The sequence below is a fragment of the Somniosus microcephalus genome, chromosome 31 (genome assembly GCF_052327205.1).
Source record: "Somniosus microcephalus isolate GS21.2 chromosome 31, FLI_Smic_1.0, whole genome shotgun sequence".
Classification (NCBI taxonomy): domain Eukaryota; kingdom Metazoa; phylum Chordata; class Chondrichthyes; order Squaliformes; family Somniosidae; genus Somniosus; species Somniosus microcephalus.
Window position 1 is genome coordinate 36,276,290 of NC_141017.1, and position 12,091 is coordinate 36,288,380.

The following is a 12,091-nucleotide window of genomic DNA, read 5'->3' on the forward strand; positions in this document are numbered from 1 at the left end:
TCATTTCCCTGCCCTTTCAACACCATCAACATGCAGTTAGTTTGGCTCTCTCAAGATGACCACTTCTCCACGTGGACTGGCAGAGGGAGTCACCTCGGCCTCAGTTCCCGGCCCTTGCTTCAGGACGGAACAATGGCCCGGCACCAATGCCAAGATGTTGAAATCTTTTTTTTTACATCAACATTTTGTACAAATTTAAAGCACTGATCATTGTAGAATGAACTACAGGATATTTTATGGACACAAGTGACAATTACTACTTACAAGGAACTAGTGCTGCCAACTCTGGTTGGCTGTATTCCGAGATGGGTCATCACATGACCTCCTGCCTCCAAGCTCCATTGGTCACCCAACATGTCCATCTTGCGGCCAATTGGAAAGCAAATAGGCTCATTGCCCGATTGGATGACATTTTATTGTCAAACAGCCTCTCTCCCTCATCCCATGCCCAATACTGTTAAGTAAGCAAGGTAAGAAGAAAATTAACAATTTTTTAATGCCCTAATTTTTCCTCCTGGGTTGCTCCCAGCAGTGTCCTGGAGAATAGTCTTTTAATTCCTGGAGATTCCAGAGCAATCCTGGAGGGTTGGCAGGAGCTGCATAAAAGGAACTCCTCCAGAATTTCTTGCCCTGGATTTGAAGGAGTCGACCCTGGCTGGGATTTGGTTCAGGGAAGTGCCGCCTCACCCTCGTGGTCAGGCCCAACAGAAGGTGGCTGGCAGTGGGGGGGGGGGGGGGGGGTAAAAAAGAGGCCAAGCCCCATCTGAATCTTTCAAGATGACAATTTGACATCTCCGATCTCATTAGTTTCTACGTTAGGTCGCGAGAGAGGTCGAGAGAGCATTTCCCCCCTGGTCGCTGTTCCCCATTGGGTTGGCATTGAGGAGGAAAGATATTTCATACTGGGGGGGTGGGGGAACAATCTCTCACTTAAGTGGCCATTAACGCTGTAGCTTTCCTGCTGCCAAGCTCAGATCCTATGGGAACAAAAAGCAAAATACTGCAGATGCTCGAACTTTGAATCAACAGAAACTGCTGCAAACATCAAGCAGCATTGGTTCTCTGCCCCCACAGCTCAGTCCTTGAGCTCCCTCCAGTTCTGGAGAGGTCATCCACCTGTGTTTCTCTCCACAGATGCTGCCTGACCTACTGAGCATTTAACAGTTTCTGTTTTTAGTTCAGATCCTATGGGTTTGGTTCCGAGCTGTGACCCTGTTGACATCTGCAACCAGCAACGAGAGAGAGAGAGAGAGAGAGCGAGCAGTGACAGGAACATTCCAGAATTCTTCCTCCTCTTTCACCCAAATTCGGAAATGGTCCAAAATCAGGACTATCACTCATTGATGGGATCAAATTAAAGGCAAACTTTAAAACCACAGCAATCTCAGTGCATCGGGGGGGGGGGGGGAGGAGCCTTGGCCCACTCGCAGTTATTAGGCTGCTCACAGGGCATTAATCAGGAGACCAACATTATTCAGATGTCACATTCAGTATGCTTCAGATAAGTGTGCAATTATGTTGCGTCCTACAGAATTTTAATGAAACACACTCATTTTAGGGACAAGGCAGGACTAGAAGTGTTCACAGTACCGATTGGCTTGTTCCACCTCCTGCCGGCTCATTAAAATCACCAGCTCGCCACGACAGAATGGCTCGTCACCTGCTGAACGATAGCTGCGTAGTCTCATTGGCCAAAGAGCTATTTGCCCAAACCCATCCCCGTGCGTTTAGAATGCAAACTGAAGGGAAAGGTGGGAACCCTCAGGTTTGGGCAGTTAACCCTTTGCTCAGAAATAAAAGCAATGAATTGAAAGTTTGAGTCTAAAAGCAGTCTCTCTCTCTAGCCATCCCAAAAGGTTTGAACACCGGAAAACCATGTCTAAATATACTTTGTGCTTTCCCTTGGATCTTGTTTTGTGGAGGTGTGGGTCTGGAAGGGAATTATAAACAGCGACCCCCATTGAACAGAGCAGTTAACATAGAAACATAGAAGATAGGAGCAGGCCATTCGGCCCCTCGAGCCTGCTCCGCCATTCAATGCGCTCATGGCTGATCATCCAAACTCGAGTACCCTGTCCCTGCCTTCTCCCCATATCCCTTGATCCCTCTAGCCTTAAGAAATATATCTAACTCCTTCTTGAATATATTTAATGAATTGGCCTCAACTGCCTTCTGTGGTAGAGAATTCCACAGGTTCACCACTCTCTGGGTGAAGAAATTCCTCCTCATCTCTGTCCTAAATGGCTTACCCCTTATCCTTAGACTGTGACCCCTGGTTCTGGACTCGCCCGCCATCGGGAACATCCTTCCTGCATCCTATTAAAGATTAGGAGATTAAATGACAGCCCAGGCTCCTTTAGAACATCCACTGCACTCAATTATTAATATTCGAATGAGACCAAAGCTCAAATTACATCTAAAATTCAATTCCTTGCCTCCCTCAATCACACCACCCAACGTGACGTCACAACAGGTTAGACACCTAGTTTTTCAAATGCTGCTGAACCCTATATAGCTAGATTCATCGAGAAGCCTTCTCAAGAGATCAATGACTGGCTCAATACATCTGCATTTGACACCGCACTCAATGCACCACAACCCCATAGGCAGGAAGCTGTTGGCTTTATTTTTTTTTAAATCAGGGACGCAGCGAGATGCAGCTCATCTCCAGCCCTGCTGATGCATCAAAAGCAACACTTCACATGAATGCAGGACCTTCCACCCCTCACTGCTGCCTCCTCCTCAGTTGCACTGGATTCGTGAAGGTCAGATCCTAGTGCTGGTCAATTTTCTGTTGCTGGATTAGAGGGAGCGATCACCATCTGTTCAACTTCAATCGGGCTGGGGCTAGGAATCCTGAAGCCAAGAGGGGCAGAACACGGCCTACTCCCATTCTAAATCAACTACTAGAAGATGCAAGTGAGGTTACAGGCAACACTACAAACTTCACTCAACGTGGATTTAAATAGCACCTTTTAACATAGTAAGATGTCCCAAGGCGTCACAGGAGCGTTAGACAAAAATTTGACACCGAGCCACCAAAGGCAATATTACAAGTGACTAAACGTTTGGTCAAAAACCCAAGTTTTAAGGAGCGACGGCAGTAGAGAAGCAGAGAGGGAATTGCAGAGTTTAGGGCCCAGGCAGCTGAAGGCACAGCCGCCAATGGTGGAGCGATTAAAATCAGGGGATGCTCAAGAGACCAGGATCGGAGGAAGCGCAGGTCTGAGGGTTGTAGGGCTGGAGGAGGTTACAGAGATTTGGGGGGGTGGGGGGGGGGGGGGGGGGGGGGTGGTGGTGAGGCCATGGAGGATTTGGAAACCAGGATGAGAATTTCAAAGCGAGGTGTTGCCAGACTTTGAGAAAGTTAATATAACTTAACAGAAAAGTCCCAGTGTGCTGGGTCTCCTTTGTTTGGGGGGAGGGAGGAAGAGTTGAAAATGGAAAGTGAATCAGAAGGCTCTTCACTGTCACAGACTGCACAGGGCAAAAATCAGAACAAGGCAGCATCGCAACAATGCAAAGGATCTCAGCTGGTAGAGTTACTAAATAAGCTCGATATTAATTAGATTTCCTAACAAATCAATATTTCAATGCAGCAAAAATAGCCAGCATTTATTGAGTGGACAGTCAGCCAATGGAGCTGTTCCACCATTTGGTTAACCATGGCAGATCTCAATTTAAGGGTTAACATTTCCACTGTGCCATATCAGATATTCTAAAATAACACTCTCCCAGGCAGTGAGACACACACACAGGCAGCAAGTGTGCAATAAAGAGCCCACTGAGGAATGACGCATCGGAATTTTTAGCTCAATTCCTTGCCCCGTCACCATATCCCTTACTTTCCAAATATTTAATCTCCCTTTCAAACACCTCAGTCTCTTCATTAATCCTTCAAGTGCAAAGAATGTTCCTGGATTTGCTTGCGACTCCCTCAGTTCTATTGCAAAGATTATGCCCGCTTGCTCTGGATTTCCTCCCCATTAGATGGAAGTGTCAATCCCCAATCTATCCTGTTAACCCTCAGTAAACACCTCAGGAAGACATCGTATCCAGAAAACAACCAGTCTCACCACCAAGTCCTGTATCCCAGGTAACTTTCAGAATATTTTCAGGCATTTACAAACTCCGGCAAGGGGGGGGGGGGGGGGGGGGGGGGAAAGGAAAAGAGGATACAACACCAACCATGGAAGTTCCAAAGTCACCCTCTAGATTAAAGTCACCAGCCTTAACTAGGGTAATTAAATTGGTGATCTTAGCTTCAGCATCACGAGGGACTCTCACCTGCATCCAATGTATAGAGCAGCAATTCTTTTAATTAGAAGGGTTGCATCAATCACTAACCATGCACTTTGATGGGCTGACATCATTTAACTCTATAGTAAGATCACAAATAGTTGACAGCATAGGTCACACATTGTCCCACTGGTGCAGGAGTGCGCCTCAATTCCACATACACTGGATACCTGAACTCAGAACTGAGACAAGACTGTTCCCACCAGAGCACTACTGCACTCCAGGGAGGGACTAAATAGATTCAGCACAGCCAACCAGTTCAAGGAGAAGCAAAAATGCAATTAGTGGAGTCAGGGGAAAAAAATCACTATCCTTCCTACACTTTGAAAGGAAAAACAAAAATCTATATTTCATCAGCAGTAAGATTTACTTATCAGCTGCCACAATAAAAGGGACAATTGACCAGGGCACTTGCAAAGTTTGTATCTGGTACTAAACAGAGCAGAGTGGATACACGGCAGCATGTTCAGGTAGTGTTAGCAACCCTCCCAGATAGCCCTGGAGCCTCCAGGAACTGAAGACCAATCTCCTGGACAGTGGCGAGCAACACCCAGGAAAAAACAAAATCATAATAGGCAATAAAAAAAGTTCTCACCACCCCCATCCCACAAATCCAACTTCTTTGAATGCATTTATGATAATTGGAGAGAAGGAGAAGGCAGCTGTTTAACTGTGTGGGGCAGAGAGAGAGAAGTCAAGTGATAAAACCGCCAGGGACTACAGCCAACCAGAGTTGGTAACCCTACTAGCATCCCTGACCAAACATCCTCCCCTCGCATCAAGCTCAGCGTCACAACAAGCAGCCACCACTTTGTCCCTGGTTCAAGAGCAGACACTGCCTTCGCTGGTTTTAAACTTGCTTGGAGAGGCTGTGCAGTTAAGGGTCACATTCATGTCTGAGAGATTTGCTTTGGCAGGATTGCAACATTTACCAGACATTTCTCCCCTTCTCTTCTCCCCACAGACAAGTGTCTCCAAAGCAAAAGAAACACACCCAAGTATTCAATAGTAAACTCACACCATAAACTCCAAACTCTCCTCCCCTTTTCAGCCCCAGCATCACAGATGGTTTGCACGGTTCATCCCTTAACCAGCAGCCAGACACTGAAGTACAGGCTCCTAAAAGCTTCTATTCAGCCGACAGATAATTCACCAATTACATAAACGCAGCTCCCCAATTATTAGACATCGAATGTCACAGACCAGACACAACCACTTCAGTTGGGAGGCACCCTCCAGGTTTTTAACTATTCCAGTCCCAGAAAATATTCATTATTCACTGAATCAATTCAGTTGCTTACAAAAAGTGTCAAGCAAAATTCAATAGCACGTCATTTAACCACAACCGGATCCAGTAACTGCAGTAGCTGCGTACCAGGTTACAGAATTGAAAGGCACACATTGGGTTCGGTCTTGCCTTCACCAAAGGGGTTTAATTTAAAAGCAATTGAATCAAAAGTCACAATGAAATAATGGGGGAAAATTAAGGGACAATTCCCCAAACCCCTGTAGAATTAAGAGTTTCCAAATGAAGTCTGGCTTAATTATAAAAAACAGCTCCAGGAGAGTGAGAGAGAGAGCGCACGCAACAACTGCTTAACTCAACACCCAACATCTAGCCTGAAGCCAAGGGCTTTAAAAACAAAATGCAAACAACTTAAAAAAAAATATAAACACAAAAGGCTCCATTTCAGAACCACTTAACAGGACAACCCCAGCACACTCAAAAACAGCCAGACCCACACAAGGATGGCCCAAAGCTGGGTGGCAATAGGTGGATTACAAACCCTTTATATTATTAGCAAATGGTGGAAGAAATTCTTACAGCAGAGAGAATAGTTACAAGATGGGTGTGTGTGTACAATACAAGAGCATTTTTAGCCTCCTCCCTCCAAAAAGTCATGTACCAAAAGGTACTGCAGTGTAATGAGGCTTTTTTTTAAATATAAAGATAAACACACACAAACCACTTGGAGTGTGTTTACTGCATTGACACAAAACACCAATTTCTGGGGTGCACTAAAAGCTAGAATTAAAATCACATCTTACAGTTCAGTACACTTCACAAGTGGGCTCCTTTCAGAACCTTTCCCACACAGCAGGATTACACACCCTGCCAGTCCCTTACAAGGGTAAAAGCAGCTAAACAGGAACAAACTTACCTGCCCCTCTCTGTCTACTTCACAAAAGCTAGGCAACCTCAAAATACACCAGCAAAAGGGGAGGAGACACAATGAAAAACACACACAGCAGAGCACCTAACACACTTGCTGCTGCTGGTTATGTGTGTGCAGCACTGAACAAATCAGCAGCCTCGCAAAACCGACTGCTACCAAAGCCAATCGGATTGCACCTCAAATCTTAACCAATGAGGTCATCTTTTGATATGGACAATACTCTGGATTAGAGTGGCCAATGGGATAGGATCCGAAGAGCCCATGAATGCCTTCTCCTCCCCCCACTTCAACCTAAACGATATGCTCGGCCCATCTGCTGTTTCCCACCGCTTCAGTTTCAGTCATTTAGAAGCAGCTGTTCTATACATCACCCCCTCCAGCTCTCTGTCGAAGCTGCCTTGCTCTTCTGTGGCCTGGCTGCCAGACTTAACTCATCCGTGGCCCAGCAGGTAGCACTCGCGCTTCTGAGACAGACGGTTGTGGCACGCCCGGGACTTGAGCACAAAATCCAGGCTGACACTCCCAGTGCAGTACTGAGGGAGCACCGCACTGTCGGAGGGGCAGTACTGAGGGAGCGCCGCACTGTCGGAGGGGCAGTACTGAGGGAGCGCCGCACTGTCGGAGGGGCAGTACTGAGGGAGCGCCGCACTGTCGGAGGGGCAGTACTGAGGGAGCGCCGCACTGTCGGAGGGGCAGTACTGAGGGAGCGCCGCACTGTCGGAGGGGCAGTACTGAGGGAGCGCCGCACTGTCGGAGGGGCAGTACTGAGGGAGCGCCGCACTGTCGGAGGGGCAGTACTGAGGGAGCGCCGCACTGTCGGAGGGGCAGTACTGAGGGAGCGCCGCACTGTCGGAGGGGCAGTACTGAGGGAGCGCCGCACTGTCGGAGGGGCAGTACTGAGGGAGCGCCGCACTGTCGGAGGGACAGTACTGAGGGAGCGCCGCACTGTCGGAGGGGCAGTACTGAGGGAGCGCCGCACTGTCGGAGGGGCACTACTGAGGGAGCGCCGCACTGTCGGAGGGGCAGTACTGAGGGAGCGCCGCACTGTCGGAGGGGCAGTACTGAGGGAGCGCCGCACTGTCGGAGGGGCAGTACTGAGGGAGCGCCGCACTGTCGGAGGGGCAGTACTGAGGGAGCGCCGCACTGTCGGAGGGGCAGTACTGAGGGAGCGCCGCACTGTCGGAGGGGCAGTACTGAGGGAGCGCCGCACTGTCGGAGGGGCAGTACTGAGGGAGCGCCGCACTGTCGGAGGGGCAGTACTGAGGGAGCGCCGCACTGTCGGAGGGGCAGTACTGAGGGAGCGCCGCACTGTCGGAGGGGCAGTACTGAGGGAGCGCCGCACTGTCGGAGGGGCAGTACTGAGGGAGCGCCGCACTGTCGGAGGGGCAGTACTGAGGGAGCGCCGCACTGTCGGAGGGGCAGTACTGAGGGAGCGCCGCACTGTCGGAGGGGCAGTACTGAGGGAGCGCCGCACTGTCGGAGGGGCAGTACTGAGGGAGCGCCGCACTGTCGGAGGGGCAGTACTGAGGGAGCGCTGCACTGTCGGAGGGGCAGTACTGAGGGAGCGCTGCACTGTCGGAGGGGCAGTACTGAGGGAGCGCCGCACTGTCGGAGGGGCAGTACTGAGGGAGTGCCGCACTGTCGGAGGGGCAGTACTGAGGGAGCGCCGCACTGTCGGAGGGGCACTACTGAGGGAGCGCTGCACTGTCGGAGGGGCAGTACTGAGTCATAGATTCATAGAGTCATAGAGTTATACAGCGCAGAAAGAGGCCCTTCAGCCCATCACGTCCACGCCGGCCATCAAGCCCTGTCTAATCTAATCCCATTTTCCAGCATTTGGTCCGTAGCCTTGTATGCTATGGCATTTCAAGTGCTCATCCAAATGCTTCTTGAATGTTGTGAGGGTTCCTGCCTCTACCACCCTTTCAGGCAGTGAGTTCCAGATTCCAACCACCCTCTGGGTGAAAAAGTTTTTCCTCAAATCCCCTCTAAACCTCCTGCCCCTTACCTTGAAACTATGCCCCCTTGTTATTGACCCCTCTACTAAGGGGAAAAGTTCCTTTCTATCCACCCTATCTATGCCCCTCATAATTTTGTACACCTCAATCAGGTCCCCCCTCAGCCTTCTCTGCTCCAAGGAAAACAACCCCAGCCTGTCCAGTCTCTCTTCATAGCTGAAGCGCTCCAGCCCAGGTAACATCCTGGTGAATCTCCTCTGCACCCTCTCCAATGCAATCACATCCTTCCTATAGTGTGGCGACCAGAACTGCACACAGTACTCCAGCTGTGGCCTTACCAGCATTTTGTACAGCTCCATCATAACCTCCCTGCTCTTATATTCTATGCCTCGGCTAATGAAGACAAGTATCCCATATGCCTTTTTAACCACCTTATCCACCTGTTCTGCCTTCAGGGATCTATGTACATGCACACCAAGGTCCCTCTGATCCTCTGTCTTTCCTAGGGTCTTACCATTCATTGTGTATTCCCTTGCCTTGTTAGTCCGTCCAAAATGCATCACCTCACACTTTTCAGGGTTAAATTCCACTGCGCTGCACTGTCGGAGGGGCGTTACTGAGGGAGTGCCACACTGTCGGAGGGGCAGTGCTGAGGGAGCGCCGCACTGTCGGAGGGGCACTACTGAGGGAGCGCTGCACTGTCGAAAAGGCCGTACTGAGAGAGCGCCGCACTGTCGGAGGGGCGGTACTGAGGGAGCGCCGCACTGTCGGAGTGGCAGTACTGAGGGAGCGCTGCACTGTCGGAGGGGCAGTACTGAGGGAGTGCTGCACTGTTGGAGGGGCAGTACTGAGGGAGCGCTGCACTGTCGGGGGGCGGTACTGAGGGAGCGCCGCACTTTCGGAGGGGCGGTACCGAGGGAGTGCTGCACTGTCGGAGGGGCAGTACTGAGGGAGTGCTGCACTGTCGGAGGGGCAGTACTGAGGGAGTGCTGCACTGTCAGAGGGACAGCCTTTTGAATGAGACGTTAAACAGAGGCTCCGTCTGTGCTTTCGGGCGGATGTAAAAGATCCCATGGCGCTATTTTGAAAAGGAGCAGTGGAGTTCTACCCTGTGACCTGGCCAATGTTTACCCCTAAACTAACACCTGAAAAAAATAGATTATCTGGTCATTATCGCACTGCTGTTTGTGGGAGCTTGCTGTGCGCAAATTGGCTGACACATTTCCTACAACAGTGACGACACTTCATTAGTTGTAGAGTGCTTTGGGACATCCTGAGGTCGTGAAACGCATTATATATTATATATATATGTCTTTTCTTTTGTTTAAAAGGGCTAGACTTTTAACTCTTTGAGCTCAGATGCCACCTGTTAAAGGGCCAGATTCTTTATGTGTTTAGCTCTGACCACATTCATTAACACTCTGTGTTACAGTACAGCTCTGTCCCTTTGTTGGAGGCGTTGCTGTTTTGTATGTGAGTTGGTTGGCGTTCCTATACCGCCACCTCAAACACCTGTTTTCCATATTCCACCCGAGGCATAACGAAATAATTTGCATTTCTCTGGCGCCTTTCACCACCTCAGGCCTCCTCCTGTTCCTATGGTAACAGGCTCGAGGGGCTGAATGGCCTCCTCCTGTTCCTATGGTAACAGGCTCGAGGGGCTGAATGGCCTCCTCCTGTTCCTATGGTAACAGGCTCGAGGGGCTGAACGGCCTCCTCCTGTTCCTATGGTAACAGGCTCGAGGGGCTGAACGGCCTCCTCCTGTTCCTATGGTAACAGGCTCGAGGGGCTGAACGGCCTCCTCCTGTTCCTATGGTAACAGGCTCGAAGGGCTGAACGGCCTCCTCCTGTTCCTATGGTAACAGGCTCGAGGGGCTGAGTGGCCTCCTCCTGTTCCTATTTTTCAGTCAGTGAGCCACTCCCTTCACGATAAGTAACTGCTAGTCCATCAGCAACCACGGCCTTGTAGAGCTCGTAATCAGACACGCGGGTCCCCCCCCCCCCCCGGAGAGGACTGAAACACATGACCTGTTAACTGTGCCTCCACTCTGGGATTTCTCCTCTTGTTTTGCTAGCTCGTGGCCCCGAGAGGAGATTGTTTACAGGGGATTGTTCCCTGATTATAAGATCCTGCAATCGTATTTGTTTCCAAAGTTATTCATTTCTGAGTATCACCGATCAGATAATTGCCCAGTGTAAATGCAAATTGTTGTTGATGATTATTCCCCCTGCCTCGGCAGCTTAGGGTGATTATAACAACAACAACCTGTATTTATATAGCACCTTTAATGTAGTAAAATATCCCAAGGCGCTTCACAGGAGCGATTATCAGACAAAATTTGACACCGAGCCACATAAGGCGATACGAGGACAGGTGACCAAAAGCTCAGTCAAAGAGGCCGGTTTTAAGGAGCGTCTTAAAGGAGGAGAGAGAGGCGGAGAGGTTTAGGGAGGGAATTCCAGAGCTTAGGGCCCAGGCAGCTGAAGGAGGAGAGAGAGATACAGCCCAACCACTTCCCCTGCCGAGCTCAGAGCCGGTGCTTCCGAGGCTGCTGTTACCTTGCCCCCCAGACCTGAGCCAGTCTTGCCGAGTTCCCGAGGCACAGGTTTATGGAGCAGCCGGCACCACAACAACCCCGCCCCCCCACCAGAGGGACCGGTGGGATCAGCGCTGGTCCCACGCGGTGTGAAAGCAGCGCGAGTCTCCGCGGCTCATTTACATATCGCCCAAAGGCACTGATTCAATCTCATGGTTCAGGAGCCAGACACAAAGCATCTGAGCTTTGCTCATGACATCACCTGAATATCCACAGCTACATTCCAGCCTGGGAATCCACTCACAGCCCACATTAACCCTGCACATCCCACAGTCAGTGTGTGTTCCACAGTATCCATTAACCCCTACATGGCCCACAATCGCCACTAACACCATATAATCTTCATTAACCCTTCCCTGTTTAGCAAGTCCCTCCATTAACACTGCACATCTTACAGTCTCCCATAACCAGTGTGTGTTCCACAGTATCCATTAACCCCTACATGGCCCACAATCTCCACTAACACCGTATAATCTTCATTAACCCTTCCCTGTTTAGCAAGTCCCTCCATTAACACTGCACATCTTACAGTCTCCCATAACCAGTGTGTGTTCCACAGTATCCATTAACCCCTACATGGCCCACAATCTCCACTAACACTGTATAATCTTCATTAACCCTTCCCTGTTTAGCAAGTCCCTCCATTAACACTGCACATCTCACAGTCTCCATTAACCCCCGGTGCATCCCACAATCTCAACCAGCCCCCGCATAATCATATCCCTCAACCATCATCATGAAAACAGATTGTCTAGTCATTATCATGTTGCTCTTTGTGGGAGCTTTCTATGCACAAATTGGCTGCCGCGTTTCCTACATTACAACAGAGACTCCACTTTCAAAACGTACTTCATTGGCTGTAAAGCAAGTCGAGGAGTTCTGAGGCGGTGAAAGGCACTTTATCAATGCAAGTATTTCTTTCAGTATCTCACGAATTCCATTCACACCCTGGATATGCATTGACTCATCTAATGATAGGAAGCTCATTCTTCGGAATTGTCTCTTTCTCTCTCCCTGGGCACTCGGATCCAGAGGACAAGAATGACACTGTCGGCCGTG

General features: G+C 49.8%; 1 protein-coding gene across 4 annotated transcripts in view; it reads right to left on the reverse strand.

Moving 5' to 3' along the window:
* The window catches only part of LOC147097742 (uncharacterized), a 45,383-nt gene extending 38,726 nt beyond the window's left edge, over positions 1–6,657 (reverse strand). Inside the window, exon 1 of one of the 4 annotated variants that reach the window (XM_085971793.1) lies at positions 6,462–6,657. The gene's annotated coding sequence lies outside the window, so the exon portion shown is untranslated. Of the gene's footprint in view, positions 1–264; positions 287–6,461 lie in introns of those variants that run through there. The other 3 variants (XM_085971795.1, XM_085971796.1, XM_085971794.1) reach the window with 3 other exon arrangements.
* Between the last annotated feature and the right edge of the window lie 5,434 nt (positions 6,658–12,091).